Below are 16,661 nucleotides of genomic sequence, written 5' to 3' on the forward strand. Positions count from 1 at the left end.
CAGCCGTAATTAGACGAAGCACAGGCGGGCTGCAGCACGGAAAGGTTACCAGGCCAGGAGGGAGGGACGGCATAGTAAGGAGGCTGAGCCTGGCCACCCTGTGCCGGTCCCACAGGGAGCCTGTGGCAGAACCCCACCTGGGCAAGGAGCCCCCGGACCGCAAGCTTCCACGATCACAATGCACTAAGGTCAGGAGAAGGGGATTTATTTATTTGTTTTTTATAAAGATTTTATTTATTTATTTATTTGACAGACAGAGATCACAAGGAGGCAGAGATACAGGCAGAGAGAGAGAGGGGGAAGCAGGCTCCCTGCTGAGCAGAGAGCCCCATGCGGGACTCGATCCCAGGACCCAGAGATCATGACCTGAGCCGAAGGCAGAGGCTTAACCCACTGAGCCACCCAGGTGCCCCAGGAGAAGGGGATTTAAAACCCCACATCCCCCTCTGGGAGACCCGTGGGGGGCTCTGCTGGTTAAGCGGCAGACTCTTGGTTTCAGCTTAGGTCATGATCTCAGAGTCGTGGGATCGAGCCCCGCATCAGGCCTCGTGCAGGGGCGTGGAACCTGCTTCAGATTCTCTCCCTCCCCCCGCTCACTTGCTGGCTCACATACGTGCCCTCACTCTGTCTCTCTCAATAAAATCTTTTTTTTTTTAAGATTTTATTTATTTATTTATTTGACAGAGAGATCATGAGTAGGCAGAAAGGCAGGCAGAGAGAGAGAGGAGGAAGCAGGCTCCCTGCTGAGCAGACAGCCCGATGCGGGGCTCGATCCCAGGACCCTGAGATCATGACCTGAGCCGAAGGCAGCGGCTTTAACCCACTGAGCCACCCAGGCGCCCTCTCTCAATAAAATCCCACCTCTACCTCTAGAGGCTGGGTGTCCATGACAAGCTACTTTGCCTCTCTGAGCCCTCTTCGTCATTTGCAAACCCCTTGCCAGGGGGTCCCGGGCAGCTTCCCTTCCCAGGCCCGCCTTCCCGGGGCTGGGACGGACCAGCCGTGTCTGCCCAGGGCGGTGCGGGGGGAGAAGCCGAGGCTTGTGTGCTACTCTGGTCCCTCCCGTCCCGCCAGCCTCTGCAGAGCCGAAGGCTCCGCGTCCTGTCAGGGTTTCAGTCCTTCCGCAGAGCGACAGGAAAATAATTCTCACAACTCCTCACGGCTCACAAAGGTGTTCTTCCAGACAATATTCATCTGAGCGTCCTGTCACCCTTCATTGGGAGCCCAGCATCCCTGATTTGGAACCGAGGCATCCTTCAAGGAAGGAGTTCGCGCGGTGTGGCGACACTGCCTCCTCCAGCCCACACACTCCCCAGGACACCGGCCAAGTTCATGAGCAGCCCCCATCTTTGACCTTGACCACCTCCCGCCTGAGCGGGAAAGGCGTAAACGGGCAACACGGGCCCAGGGACCACGCAGCCTCAGAACGTTCGCTCGCAGCCCCTCTCAAAACCCCAGGAGAGGAAAGACAGGAGCCCAGAACAGGCGGAGGGTGGCCGCCAGGATCCAAAGGCGCCCAGTGAGGCCCTGGTGTTCGGGGGGGGGGGGCGGGCAGGCAGGGGGTGAGCTCAGATGTCCCGGGACACGCTGTGGTTTAGGACACAGGACTGTGGGAGACCCCCGGGAGGGTCCCGAGCCTCAGCCCCGCCGCCGTGATGGGTAAGGCCTCGGGGCCGCCCAGCCAGCCCGGGGCTGGTGGACACGCAGCTGTCAGCTCACGACCCGCTCCCACGCTGAAACCGCGGTGGCGGCGGCTGTCAGACGGACAGATTTAGTCTCCGCGCAAACAGCTGTTAGCCTGCTCGCGGCCGACAGCTCTGCCGCCGCCTGGGAGCCAGGAGTGAGGTCCCAGCAAGCCTGCCCCCGGCCCTGTAATCATGAGACTCATTCAGCACCAGGCCCTGGGGAGGGAGGGGGTGCCACACGGCTGTCCCACCCGCAGTGTCAGGCCACATCGCCAGAGTCCCCCGCACCACCCCAGCTCCTCCCAGCCTCAAAGACCCACGCCCCCACGCCACTGCCCACCTGGTGTCCTGCCCACAGCTGCCTCACCCACAGGGACCAGCCCCTTCCATCCTCCCACTGGGCATTTACGAGGGACGAACTCTGCCCCCATCGTCCTATCTCAGCATCCCTGGCCCTGTGTTACAGATGAGGAAACTGAGGCCCACAGAGGCGGCTAGGTGAGCGGCCAGGAGGACTAGAACCTAGGGCTCTGGGGGCTGCGCTAGAGGATGGCGTCCATGGATTCCACTCTCCCCCTTCCCCCAGCATGGGTGGGCAGAATACTTGGGACCCAATCTCTCCTGGAGTGCCTGGTGGGGGCATCAGGCTGTCCCCCAGGCAAGGCTGAGTGAGAAGAACTTAGAGGGGATGGACAGGACCGCCTGCGACAAGAAGGCCCCACAGGTGGGACAAGGCAAGGCCCGGGCGCTCAGGGCCCTTTGGGTCCCCCTATGGGTCAGAACCCCACCTGGGCCCCGCGCAGGGCCCCTAGGCCACCTGGACACCGAGCTGCAGCCCTGCCCTCAGCCCCACTCCAGCACGCATGTGCAGGGTACCCCGGGCCACGCAAACCTGCTTGTCTTCCCCGTTCAGATTCTCAGGGGTGGGGGTGGGGGGAGTTGGGGGAGGGCGGGGGGCGGGGCGAGATTTTGCTCAGTGCAGCCCAGGAAGGGATGTGCTCAGAAAAGAGCTGTTGACTGTGGGGCTCTCCTGCACTAGGCTTCTGCTTGCCAGGGAACCCCCGGAAGCCGGAGCACGGAGTGAGCACGGCATGGGCATGGACGCATCCACGGTCACAGCCACACCGTCAGGAAGCAGGAGAGCCGGCACCAGGGTCCAGACAGTCGCGCTCTGGGCTGCGTCCTAGCGTGGGCTGCATCAGGCTCTGCCCATGCAGCTGCAGATACCCCGGGGGGGCCACCCTGGGGCAGACTGCACATTTCTAGAAGAGCGAGTAGGGACGGCCTTAGACTCAGAGTCAGATCCTGCGACCCAGCCCTTGGAGAGCTGCTTAACGCCTCCAGGCCTCTGATCCCTCCCACTGAAATGAGGCAAACAGCCCCCGCCCACACCCCAAACTGGTGCGAGGGCCCAGGAAGGGGACTGTCAAGGTTGAGGAAGGGCTGAGAGCCTGACACCTGGCTGCCCAGCAGGGGTCACCTGTGCCCTGGACAGGAGGCACTGCGGCCCCCGGGGCCGGAGGGAGGGCCTGATTTTCTGTCCACGGGAGAGAGCCCAAGGGAAGAGCAGATGATCACCGTCATCATTTCACCAGGCCGCTTGTTATGAATATTAATAGCATTAATTATTTCTAATCCAGCATCCAGGCCTGGGCTAGCCGTGAGCGATCCCCAGGCCACCAGGCTCTGAGGGAGGCTTTGACCTCCTCCCCGGGGCTGTGGGGCCCAGGTCTGGGACAGATCCTTTCAAGGGCAGAACTGGGAGGGGCGCCGGGGTGGCTCAGTTGGTTGAGCATCCGACTCTTGGTTTCGGCTCAGATCATGATCTTGGGGTCATGGAATCGAATCCCACATTGGGCTCTATGCTCAGTAGGGAGTCCACTAGGGGTTCTCTTTTTCCCTCTGCCCCTTCCCCCCAACATACTCTCGCATGTGCGCGCTCTCTCTCTCAAATAAGTCAGTGAAATCTTTGGAGAGGAAAAAAAAGGGCAGAGCTGGGAGAGCGGGAGTCCAGCCCAGGGCAGCCGCAGCAGTTAGGGGATCTGCAGACAGGACTTCACCTGTGGTTCTCCGGGGAAGGGGTTTCACAAGATGGGCACCCATTTCACAGATGGAGAAGTGGCTCCAGCTCTGCAGGAGAATGCAACCTCCGCAGCAGGACTGCACCTGCCCTGCCGAAGGTGACTGAGCAGCTGCTGGCCCCGCCCCCAGTCACCGAGCCCCGCCCCTCATAAGCTCCTCCCACCCTGAGCCATAAGGATTGTCTGTACCAGGGGTCAAGATCCTGCGGGGAAGGGGACGGCTGGTCCAAGCTGCTGAGCTAGGAGACCTAGATTGCTTGGGGAGTCTGACCTCAGAGCTGTGGCTGGAGGACAGGTGCCTCAGTTTCCTTATCAATAACACAGGGATAATAATGGTGCCCCCTTTTATAGGATCCTTGCAAGCATCAACTGCCAATGCAGGTAAACGCTTCGCACCGGGCCTGTGGCGTGCAGCACACGCTTACTTTCCTGGTATACCCCCGCCCCATCCAGGACCAGTGGTGGACGGTGGACCATGGCTGGCAACCCCATGCTCAGTCCCCAAGGCTGTGGGGCTGGGGCCAGGCCCCTTTCCCCATTTTGTGCCTCAGGTCCCTGACCACACACTAAGGGTATAACCCGGTGGTCTCTGAGGCTCCTCCCATGCAAGACTCTCAAGAGTGGGGGGCTCAGTCCCTCTTCCTGGGGCTCCGTCCCCCCTCCACCTTTCCCCCTGCTAAGACCACAGTCTGCCCAACACCACCCTGCGGCAGGCCCCCCTCATCATCTCTCAGGGCGTCAGCTTCCTTGGCTCCAAACTGGGGTGACGGGGCCCCTCATACAGGACTGCCGTGCAGATCCAGGGAGGCGGGGGGTGGGGCTCCATGCACTCTGGTGGTCATCCAGCTCTGGGGCGGGGGGGGGGGGGACAGCTTACGAACAGGCTCTGGAGTGGGACCCGGGGCTCCCCTTAGAGTGATGTGATGGTGGGATGATGTCCCAACCCCCCAGGGCCTCAGTTTCGTCACCTGTAAAATGGGGCAATGAACTGTCCGCGACTGGGAGCGCTGCTTTGCGGAATCAGTGAGGTGACAGATGCGGATGCCTCCTTCCCCTGCCTCCTTCCCCGCACACACCCTGGAGTCACCACGTGGTCACTGTGTGTCCTGCCAACCTTCCAGCTGTCACACCCCCTCCCCAAGCCAGCCTCCATCCAGGGACCCGCCCCCTCGGCAGTGGGATCTGTGAGGTAGGAGGGGGTTCCCAGGGCCTGGCTCCATGGACCACACCCATCCCAGGCCTCCGGTGGGCCCAGGGCAGCCCCTCCCCAGGAAGGTCCCCGGCCCCCTGCAGACAAGAGCCTCTGTCCCGCTGACCCTGGGTCAGGGCAGGGCCAGCGCGCTGGCACAAAGGCTGGGCTCTGTCTGTGCCGCAGCGGGGGCAGCTGCCCGTGAAGGGCCCTCCTGCCACAATGAAGCCTTTGAGAGCTGCGGGCAGGAGCTGAGCTCCCCTTGAAGGCCTGGCTCTCATAAGCCCTGTCTGTCTGTGAGACCACCCGGCCAGCCAGGCAGCTGCTGTGGGGGCAGGGCCCGCATCCCCCAACCCACTGCTGGGCACACCGCCTCCCCGGCCTCTCACTGGAGGATCCGTGGCCTCGACGGGCCACAGGCCAGAAAGCCAGGTGGGGACCTCGGGGGACAGTGCTTGCCCCCATCCCTGCTCCAAAGTGACACTCCAGGCCCAGCACAGGGACGGAAAGCCCCAACTTCCCCCGCCCCAGGCTCTCTGATGCCGCTGTGGGCCTGGGTCTCTGCCTCCCTGCATCTTTCCCTCTCTTAGCCTCAGTTTCCTCTTCTGTAAAATGGAGCCTCCGAGCACATCCCCGACCCCCGGCGTCTGTGTGAATCAAACAGGACCTGTGTTTCGTGCTCTATTGGGTTCCAGGCAGGCGGCCAAGGCTCAGGGAGTGCCCGCCGATCCCTACCCCATCGCCGCTCCAGCCTGGCAGCCACTTCCTCCCCGGTTCAGCCTCTGACTTGGGGGGTGACCTTGGCCTGGTGATCGAACCTCCCTGAGTCTTAGCTTTCTCCTTCATAACATGGGCTAAGGCCCATTTTTGCAGGGTTGCTGTAAAGACACGGCCATTTATCAATGCGCCTTGGGCTCAGGAAGCTTTGGTCCAGTGAATTCCCTGAATGCCAGAAGCAGCAGCTGGTAGGGGTCCAGGGAGAGGAAGGAGGAAGAATAAAGGTGGGAAGAGGTAGGGCGATCTTGGGAACTGCAGCCAGCTCTAGGAGGCCTAACATGGACTGGGCAGATGGGAGACAGGCAGGGCTGGTTCCTCAGGTCAGTCTGGGAGGGCTTCCTGAAGGAGGCAGCGTTCTTCCAATGTCGGGAGCGAGGGTGGCCTTCCCCACACAAGAAGAGCAAAGGTGTGGGAGCCACATCAGCCACAGGCCTAACGGGGGAGGGAGTGGAAGAGAGGCCGGCAGGCTAACCTGGGCCAAGCTGAGAAGGTCTGAAAGGCCAGGCCAAGGGCTTTGGACACGGTTTTTCAGGAAATAAGGAGCCGATGGTGATCTCCAAGCCAGTGACTTGATTAAGTGTGAGCTCTTCAAACATCTGGCAGTATCTGCATGAGACGGGCCCGGCCGGGGAGGCTGGGCAGCCCATCTGTCCCATCCCGGCGGGTCAGACAGCCAGCCAGCCAGGAGTGTGCGCGAATGGGATTCGGGCCAAGCAAAGCCACCCGGGGCCTGACCCTCTGTGGGGTCCTCGTCCCAAAGCCAGCCCTGCCCGCGGCTGCCCCAACATCCTGGGGCACGGAGGGGCTCCCTCCCACCCCCCAGGCAGGCTGGTGCCCAGCAGAGGGGACACGTCAAGAACCGAGAACCAGCCTGGGTTCAAGTCCCGCTCTGCCCCCACTGCTTTGTGCAAATGGGGTCACCTCTCTGAGCCTGTTTCCTCCTCTGTAAAGGGGGGGCGGTTGAGGACGCCTGAGCCCTGCAGTGCCCCTGTGATGATTAAGTTGGACACTCAAGAGTGTCTGCCGGGAGGGGACCCCTGTTCTCTCTCTGGCCTTCCTCGCCTTGGAAGAGGGCGACTGGGGAGCAAGGGGAAGCCAGGTCTCTGAGGAGCCTGCTCCGGACACAGTAACACTGTTGAGAGAGGCAAGGGTTCGAATCCGACCTCTGCTACTAAGAGCTGTGTGACCGGGACCCTCTGTGCCTCAGTTTCCTCATGTGTAGGAAGGGAATAATAAAGCCGGGCCGCACGAGGTGTTATGAGGATGGAGCCGCCGTCCGTGGAGCACTTGGCACAAAGCGTGTGCTGGTCATGGGAAGCTAGTGTGGTTGACTCTGCGTTCCCTCCCAGGCCCGGGGAGGCCAAGACCACTTCCTGACTGGGGGTATCTTGGGGTGCTGGCCCATGCAGGCCATGTGGGGCCCCCAGTCACTCCTTTCTGGCGCCTCTGACGGCCCACTCCTGTCTCCCAGCTTGTAGACCCTGGAGCCTTCTCTCCACTCTGCACCCTCAGGACCCAGCAAGGCTGCCACGGCCCCCAACTCGGGCCAAAGTCAGGGCAGCAAGAGGCTTTGGCCATACCCTTCCCCTAGCCCACACCGGAATCTGGGGCTGAACAGAGCTTTTGGGGTACCCCCTCAGTTGCAGGTTCTCTAACTCTCAGAACCTCTACCGGCCCCCAGAGGACATGGCCTTCACCTCCCCAAGGACTCCACCACCCCCCCAACCTCCTGAACTGGGAAGGGATGGCACACCCCCCCACACACTGCCCCACGGAAGGGCCATGCTGCGGAAAGCCGGCGGAGTAAATAATGACATTTCCTCCTCTCCCCTGTGCTCGTCACTCCCTTCCCCTTCCACAAATAAATTATCAACATGCCCTGGTCCCGGCGGAGCAGAGCATATCGCGGGGAACAATGAAAAAGCTTTTAATAGGATTCCAGGAGCTGCAGCCACCCGCTGGCGGGCCCTAATGGAGATTGCTCCGTGACCGCGGGCCGCTCGCGCCCTCCTGGGCCCCTGGGGCCGAGACCCTCCAGGGGGCACCGGGGGTGCAAGGCCCAGCTGGGCCCCCTGCTGACGTCACGGGCCAGCGTCTGGGCCCAGAGAGAAGCGCTCGGTGGCGGAGGGACGAAGCGCCTGCCGGCCGCCCAGGCTGCTCGCCCTCGGCCCCAGTGGACCAGGCCCATCGTAACAGCCCTGAGGCCGACTCCTCCAGGAAGCTCCCCGCCTGCCTCCCGCCAGGGTTCAGATGCACCTCTGCTAGGAGCCCTTCCCTGACCCCCTTCCCCCGGGCGTGCTGAATGACGACACGTGATGGCAAAGGCCGGCAGGTGCCTACACACAGTGGGGCCTCAGGGACGCAGGCAGAACGCAGGGGCGGGGGGGGGGGGGTGGCGCTCCGGGAGGCCTGGGCTCAGAGGCCAGAGGGGGACAGCCCGTGGACCTGGGTAGGTCCCCAGCTCTGGGAGGGGCATGGTTGAGGGAGAAGCTTCCGAGAGTCAGAGCTCAGGCTGTGGAGACCTTGGGGTTACCTGCCACCTCTGTGCCTCAGTTTCCCATCTGTGAGAGCATGTGTAAGGACCCAGAGGGAGCAGGGCCACATCTGCCCCTATGGGCGTCGCCCTTCCTCCTTGTCACCTTGGCCAAGTCATTTCACCTGTGTCTCATTTTCCTAGGGGACAATCGGGATCATTGTAGAGCCTATCTCAGAGGCCTGTGGTGGGGATTAATCGAGTGAACACTGACGGCACGCAGCCAGGGCCCACCATGTCATCTCCCGCTAGGACGATGACCGCCACCTCCCAGGCAGTGGTGTGCTGGGGCGCTAACAGGGTGAGGTGCCGGGTCCTGGCTGTGCGACCTTGGTCCGGTCACTTTCTCTGTCTGTGCCTGTTTTTCCTTCTGTGAAACGGCAGTTGTGGGTAGATCCTGCGTGGGTAGGGTCCTTCGTGTGGCTCTGCGACAGGCGGTGTAAACAGTAAACACTCAGGAAAAGCAGCCACAATGGCTTCTCTGCTGCCCTCATGGGAGGCGCTGAGGCCCGCGGGTCCCCAGCCTGGCTTCCACACTGAGGCCTGGCACACAGGGGGTGCCCAGTAAATACCCAAGGGGGTCCCATCCAAGAGGATCCAGCGTGGGCACAGGGTAACATAGGAAACCCGACCTTTGCCCAGTGAGGGGCCAGTCAGGAGCTGAGCAGGTGCCTGCGAGCCTGCGCTCCAGACCGGGTGGGGGCCCCTGAGTGCGGGAGGCAAGCCCCTCCCCAGGCCTGGAGCTCCACAGAGCCCCGGGGCAGGGGCAGCACCCCAGCCCTGGACCTGGGGGAGCCTGTTGTAGGCGCTGAAGGGCGAGAACCCCAGCTTCCCAAGAAGCCCTTCCACGGACACCAGCCTGCGTCGCACTTGTACCGACCCCGAGATGCGCTCTGTGGTTCCATTTCACAGGTGTAGACGCTGAGGCACAGAAAGGGATGAGGTGTCCAGAGGCACCCGGCTGATAAATTTCAGAAGCGGGATTCAAACCCAGGTCCCCCAGACTCCAGAGCCCAGCACTTTGATTCCCCACAGCCCCGCTGCCTCATGGTGGATCCTGACTTCCTCGTGGCCTCGGACAGGGCATTTCCCCACTCTGCGCCTAAGTCTCCCTACTCTGACAGTGGGAAGACAAGCAGGCACAGCTGGTCGAGCAGAGGGCCTGGCACTGCCCAGCCCTCACGATAGCCCAAGCCTGGTGGGACGGGAGGGTCTTGGGGCTCAGAGTTCAGAGCCATGGTCTTGCCGGGCCCTTCAGGGCCTTGTGGTCCATCCCCTTGGCCAGCAGTAGTGGGGAGACTGAGGGACAGGCAGCTCTACTGTGACCGGGAAGGTCGGGGAGTACGTGTGGTTTATCTCCCTGGACCGATGGGCAGTCTACAGGGGGCGCAGCCTCTGTGAGGAGGGGAAGGGCTTCGGAGACCCCCACTGCCCTCCAAGGAGCCCTCTCTGTATCTGCGGGCCAGGACTGAGCATGGGACGCCCGGGGGCAGGGGTGGGGTGTGCGGTTCATTCACCTCCCAGCCTGGCTCGGGCGGGTAAGGGAAGGCGGGTTAGAAGGGTTAGGTGTGAGCCTCTGGGTGCAGGAATGTGTCTGTGAAAGCACACGTGACCGAGAAGTGTGAGCACGACGCACACCTCCCTCTCGCTTCTGACGTGGCCCTGGCAGGGCTGGGAGCATGGATGACTCCTCTGTGGCCCGCTCCAGGCCGGGGCCGCCCTGGGCAGCTTCTCTGAGAGAGTGAGTGAGACCCCCTGTGCCCCACTGAGCCTACACCCCCCGTCTCTGGGCAGGAGCAGCCCAGCCCCATCCAGAAGCCCAGTGGCTGACCAAAAGCCACCCTGTGCCTTCACTGGGACAGGCCTCCCCGGGCCCCATGGCAAACTCCCAGGATCTGGGGACTGGGACCGACCCGCCAGCAGCCAGATCCCCTGAATTGGAACCAGGCCCCTCAAGTCTGACTGCGGAGGAGTGTGTTTAAATCAAGGTCATCCCGAGAAGCCAGCAGGCAGCTGCTTGCAGGGAACCTTGGTCGGCCCTTGATCCAGGACCCAGGTGGGTGTGTCCCTTGTAGGCAGCTCTGTCCAGTGGCTTTTGTCCCTTGGAGGCCCAGCTGGCAGGTTGGGCTCTCGGCAGCCCCCCATGCCAGCTCCTGAGGGAGCACTCAGTCCTGGCTCACCATTTGTGTACCTGTTCACTGAGCCCACACTACACTTAGCACCTACTATGTGCCCCGCCCCATAGCTGGCGCGGGGACACACGAGTAAACAAGATGGAGAGACACAGTCCCTACCCTCAACCATCCTCATTGCCTACTTGGCCCCCGACCCCTCCTCCCCAGCCCTGCTGCCACTCAGGACCAGCCAGCCAGGGGTCTCCCCCCACTGCCCCCCCACATTGGCCCTGGGTGTCCCCCAGAGCCCCCTGAAAACTCAACTCTCCCCTCTGCTCACCGTGACCCCACCAGGCAGCCGTTGGCAGGCCACCCCCAGGAAAAGCCCATCCCGGCGCCTGCACCCACCCAGTGGCATTTTTGAGGACATTTTCCCCGGGCAGAATTGCCCAGGCATCACCAGGGATGGGGAGCGGAGGGGCAATGGGGGAACGGGTTAGACAAGAGCAATTTGCTTCTGTAGATAAATGCCGGCTCCTCTCCGAAGCCTGTCCCCCCTTTCTTTTCTCTCTTCCTCGCTTGCTCTCTCGCTTGCTCTCTCTCTCTCTCTCTCTCTTTTTTTTTTTTTTACAGTTTGCTAAATCTGTTGTAATCTGGTGCCAACGATTAATTCAGGCAGAAGGAGGGAAAGGGGAGTGAAACACAGTGCCACCGAGCAGCTTCTCAAGAGCAAGGCAGGCGGGAACAGCCATGGCGAGTGCCTCAGCGACCCCAGTTTTAATCCAGGTCTTTATTAAGTACAAAGCATTACCCCCCACCAACAGCCCAGGCGGGCCTGGGCAGGCACAGCCTTGCAGTTACCGGGGGTCCCCCGCCCGCCCCCCGGGCTGCCGGATGCCTGGGTCCTGTGCTCTGCCTGGGAGGCAGTGTCCCCTAGTGGTTAGCCGAGCCCCATACAGCCGGGTCCGCTGCCTCCCTCCCTTTTTCATGCAGCCGGCGCCAGCCCTGCCCAGTGCCCCATCCCCGTGCAGGGGCACACTCAGAGCCAGGCGAGGGTTCCTAAAGAACCCCCTTTAGCACTTGCAGCCCTCAATCTACACAGAGACCGCTGTCCTGTCACAAACAAGCCCAAATATCCTCCTTCCCGGTCCATCAGATGCCGGATCAGCCGGCTCGTGTGGGAGGATACACAGCTCTCAGGAGCAGGGACCTGAGCCCAGGAAGCCCACCCTTTCAGTGGCCCACCCGGAAAGACTGGGCAGACGGTCCGTAAGGCAGGCCCAGGAGTCACGAGAGATGAAGGCGGACAGGACAGCAGGGACTCAGGAGACAGGCCACAGGCCTGAAGCTGCTGCCTGCCCATCCCTCCCCAGCCCCCCCACACCTGCCAAGGGGTCTGCAGGCACCCGGCCCCTCCTCTTCGTTCTGTCTGCCAGGCCCATGTTTCTTGTGCTTCTCCTCATTGACTTCTGTCCTCGCTTCCCATCGCCGGCTCAAGCGCCTCCTTCTGCGACCCCCAGCCCCAGCAGGCACCTCTGTCACCCGGCCTCATGGCCTCATGGGGTTGGCTCCCCTGCTCCGGGGGAGGGAAAGTTCTGATTTCTATCTGACCCCAGCTCCCAGCTGTACGCTCCCTGAAGGCAAGACATCGGTTGCTTCTTTTCTCCCCAGAGCCTAGCACCGTGCCTGGCCCACAACTCCAAGCTCATGAATAAATGAATGAATGAGTGCGCGAATGGACAAACGAACAAATGAAGAGGCAAGGAAGGAGGGAGAGAAGGAAAGACAGGAGAGCCGGGCTGCTGGCTTCTTGCCTCCACCTGCCCCAGCGGGGCCGCCCCGCCCCCCTGCTCTCCCCGCGGTCCCCTCCCCGCAGTCCCCAGCCCAGCTCTGGCCCCAACTCTGCGGGAAGGGAGGGGCGCAGGCGAGGCCACGGTGGGAATACAAAACCCAGGGCTGTGGGGAATCTGGCACTTCCACAGGCGAATCGAGGCCCCCAGATGCTGACGTCATGCTCAGAGCCGCTGACCCCAGGGAGCAGCCGGGCTCCAGGGGCCCCGCAGGCGGTGGTAAACAGGCATCCACCCGCCGCACGGGCAAACACAGGCCTGCACGAATGCAGCCCCTCTCTGTGGAACCCTCTCGGCTCCAGCTGCTGCTGGAGAATGCCGGAATGGCTGGTGGGGCGGACAGAGCTTGGCAGGGGCACCCTGGGGTCACACTGTCCTTCCCCGGTCTCCTCCTGGCCGAGCGGCCTGTGGCCCACCACCACGGCCTCCCCAGGGTGACTGCCCCAAGGTGGAGGATTGCATGCAGCTGCCTCATGGCCTGGCACAAGCCAGAGCGGGCCTGAACTCTGTCTCAGGGACAACAGTGCAGGTTCTGGGGAAGGAACCCCACCCCACCCCCCACAGAGGGCCCAGCACCCAGGGCCTGAGGCCTTAGCCGGGCCCACCTTTCCACAGACACAGCCACCGCCCCTAAGAATAAGCACCCACCCCCCAGCAAGTATTAAGGACCTCCAGCCGCGTCCGCACCCCTCACACCTCCTCCTGTGACGGTCCCAAGGCAAAAACCTCCCAGCCTCACCCGGTCCCTCCTGGACATTGTGACTGCCACTTGGGGCCAGGCATTGGGGTTAGAAGCCCTGCCAGCGAGTGGGGGCCATCCCACTGGAAGTGGGCTTCGGTGGCTGGGCTGGGGGCCGAGTCAGTCTTGCTTGTGACCCCAAGGCCAGAAGAAGCCCTTCATGAACCCAGGGTAGAGACCACCGGGGCCTCACATTGCTAGGCATGAAGTCTGGGCTAGGAGCTTCACAGGGACCACACCAGAGTGGGGCTCCCGAGGCGGGTACCGCTAACACCCCACCTTACAGAGGAGGACATCTGGAGCCCCACAAGATCCAGGCGCTTGCTCTAGGTCAGCAGGCCGGGTGGAGAATCCCTGCCAGGAGCCCCACCTCCGGAGGACTGTCGGGCACAAGGGCTGGCCAGCTTAGCCAGCCCTGCGTGCAGTCTCAGATGGGCCCTGTCTCTGGGATCAAGACGTTTCTCGGCCCTAGCTCCAGGGCAGCCTGGCTGGCTGGGGAGGTGGCCACCAACAGGTCCCCAGCTCCCTGAGGACACGCCGTGGGGCCAGCCACACTGAGGGCAGGGCATACGCCCCTTCCCCTGGCCCCGCCCCTGCCACACATGCCCCTGTCCCAGCTGGGCGGGCAGAGAGGGCTGCGCCCTGCGAAGCCTAAGGGCCTCATCCTCCCTGCACCAGGGCTCCTGCTTCCTGACAACTGCCACTGCGCAAGGCCCCCATGGGCGGTCAGCTGCTGCCAGGCCCACCTCCCTGTCCCTCAACACCTGCCGTTTTGGGTCCTGCCGGACCTCCCGTCTTTCGCTCCGCTAATCTGGAAGTGAGCACAGACACAACCTGCCCATCTCTTGTGCACGACCCTACTCTCCTCTCCTGCACTCGGGGTGCTCCCCCTGCTCTCACGAAGTGGGACCACCACTGTATCCCCCTCTGCGGTCAGGGAAGCAGGGTCCCCATAGGCCGCAGGCCTGGGGTCACCCAGCGGGCAACATGGCCTTAGCCACCAGGCCCCAGGCTTTGCGGAGCTGCGTCTGGCTCCCCCTGGAGCCCTGGCAGCAGGTGACATGGGAAGGCGGCAGCACCCCTCCCCACCACCTTAGACACAGACTCAGTGCGCCTCCCAGGGGCTTTAAGAGAGGAGGCCTCAGAGGAAACACAAGGGGGACCCAGGGAGCGTGCTGTTGCTGCTGATGGTCAGGGTCAGGCTGCAGCCCCCCACAGTCTCCAGGCGGGGAGGGAATCTGACCCCCCAACCCTCCAAGGCCTCCGCATGTGCTCTCAGTCTTCAGGGACCCCTCCAGCCCAGGAGCGGGGACATCTGTCCATGTCCCCCCATTTTATAATGTAGTCCCATTCCCCTTCCCCCGCCAAGCTCAGCCTCAGGTGGAGGGGACAGTTGACTCCACTGAGCAACAGGGGAAACTGAGTCTCAGAGAGGCAGAGGGACTTCTGCAAGCCGTAGGTGGTAAAGCAAGGGCCCACAGACGGCGCATGGTCTGGAGGAAGTCGCTGTAGGCTGCCGCAGCCCGGGGGCCCGCCTGGCTTACACCGGTGCTGGGGAGGCTTTGTATCGAAGGGTCTGGTCTCTGTCTCTGTGAGACCATGGGGGGCGCGCACCTGTGTTCCCCCCACACCCACATGCTCCAGTCTGCCTTCCTCCCCTACTCTCATACCTGCCCGTGGCTGGCCCTTGAGCCAGGATGTGACAGCCCCTTGGCTCCTCGTGCCCCTCAAGCCTACCGGGGCCGCCTCACTGCCTGCCTGCCCAGCTGGGCACCATCCCCTCCCGCGCACTGGCCTTGGCAGCTCAGGCCATTTCCATTTTAAACCTCCGAGGAAGCCCCGCACAGTCGCCCACGGAGTCGGCACCAGCTGACAGGTGATGTTCGTGCCTCTCCTCCTGGGGCTGGCAGGAAGAGAGGCAGTTGGCTTCCACTCCAGAAACAGCCTGGAGCCCCCGAGTGTGGCCACCTTCTCCACAGCTGCTGGGCACAGAGGGCCGCTCCAGCCCGCATCCCTCTGCATCCTGCAGGGCTCTGTGCCCCAGGCCGGCAGCCTGCTCCCCAGTTCCTAAGCGACCTGGGGATGGCGGACCAGCGGGGCTGGCCAGGGTGGGGCAGGACAGGGAAGGCCCCAGCCATCCCTGCCCTCTGCCCCCAGCCTCGGCTTGTTCATTCACATCAGGACTCTGGCTCCGGCCCCTCAGGGGCCAGGCACACCTCAGCTGGGCTGTGTTCTCTTAAAACCACACACCCGGGAGAGCCTGGAAGCCCTCAGGCTTGGGAAGCCTGGGGCAGCCCCCTGATAGCCCAGCTCCACAACTTTCTCCACCTCCGGGAGCTCTGATCCGCTCGGTTCCCTGCAGCTGGGCGACAACACTCGCCAGCCTTCCGCCCCTGGGCCTCCAGCCCCGGAGAGGAGGGGCCGCGCCCGGCAACCAGCTTGAGGTGGGGGGGACTCCTCTGCCCCCGGCCTCCAGCCCGGCTGCCCCCTACCCCGTTCCACCCGCCAGGTGCACCGCCCAGGCCCCCGGCCCCACACACAGTTGACAGTCCACAGCGCGCATAGGGAGGGAAGTTGGAGGCTGCTTATGCCCCCCTTGAAGTCGTTTTAAAAATAAAACCTCGCTCCAACCGTGACTCACGCGGATGGTGGGGACGGGAGCGAGGCGCCCGGGCCGGCCCGCTGCCTCTCTCCGCGCGCGCCTAACCCTCCGGTTCCCGGGTGCGCAGCCAGGGCCGGAACCGGCCAGCCCAGCCCGGCGCCCCCACCCCTCGCTGCGAGCCGGACCACCTCCCCAGGGGCGCAACGAGGGCTCGGGCTGGGGCTCCGATCGAGCCCCCGCCCTTTCCAGCCCCTGCTCGGGAGAGAGCAGCCGCCGGCCGTGCACCCCGCGCCTCCCCGCGGCGGGGCCAGCGCCGCGGGCGCTCGGCTGTCGACCCGGGGCCCCCCACCCCAAATCCCAAAGGCTGCGCGGCCCCCGCGGCGCCCGGGCAAAACCGGGTGGCCCGACCCCGCCGCGCCTCCGCGCACTCCCGGGCCCGCCCAGCCGGCCCCGGAGCCCCGTCCCGCACGCGCGGACCCCGGCCCCCGCCCCATGCATCCTTCCTTACCTGCGCAGCGGCCGGGGAGGCGGGTCTCCTCGGGAAACTTTGCGGCGACGGCTGAAGCCTCAGGGGTTATTCCAAGGAGCGGGCGGGAACCCGAGCCGGAGGGCGCCCAGGGGGGCCCGCGAGAGGAGCCCCCGGCGCGCGGCGGAGCGCGGTGGCGGGCCCGGGGCGGGGGGCGCGCGGCGGCGCATCTGCCCAGCTCGGGCGCCCGGCGGAGCCGCGGGGGGCGTGCGCGAGGTGCGCCCGGCGGCCGGGGTGCGTGTGCCCGGGTGGGTGCGCTCGGCGGGGCGAGGGCCGGCAGCGGTGCTTGCGCGAGTGGCGGCGGCGAGCAGGGCGCGGGGAACCAGGCTGTGCGGCCGCCTCTCCCCTCGCGGCGGCGGCAGCGGCGGCGGCGGCGGCGGGGGCCGTGCGTGCGAGCGCGGAGCGGGGAGGGAGGGAGGGGAGGAGGGGGAGGCAGCAGGCGGGGGCGTGGGGGGAGGGCGGGGAGGAGGCGACGGGGGCGGGGGCGCCGCGCTGCGCACTGGCCGGCGGGACCCGGCGCGGGAGGCTACGCCGCCGCGCGGGGACTCGGGCCCAGCCGGCAAGA

At 64.1% G+C, this 16,661-nt stretch overlaps 2 protein-coding genes across 2 annotated transcripts in view; one reads left to right on the forward strand and one right to left on the reverse strand.

The window, feature by feature from the left end:
* FLRT1 (fibronectin leucine rich transmembrane protein 1) overlaps positions 1–16,149 on the reverse strand; it is a 71,886-nt gene extending 55,737 nt beyond the window's left edge. Inside the window, exon 1 of the mRNA XM_046015643.1 lies at positions 16,079–16,149. The gene's annotated coding sequence lies outside the window, so the exon portion shown is untranslated. The remainder of the gene's footprint in view (positions 1–16,078) is intronic.
* MACROD1 (mono-ADP ribosylhydrolase 1) overlaps positions 1–16,661 on the forward strand; it is a 141,975-nt gene that overhangs the window by 93,769 nt on the left and 31,545 nt on the right.

Source organism: Meles meles, chromosome 8 (genome assembly GCF_922984935.1).
Source record: "Meles meles chromosome 8, mMelMel3.1 paternal haplotype, whole genome shotgun sequence".
Classification (NCBI taxonomy): Eukaryota; Metazoa; Chordata; class Mammalia; order Carnivora; family Mustelidae; genus Meles; species Meles meles.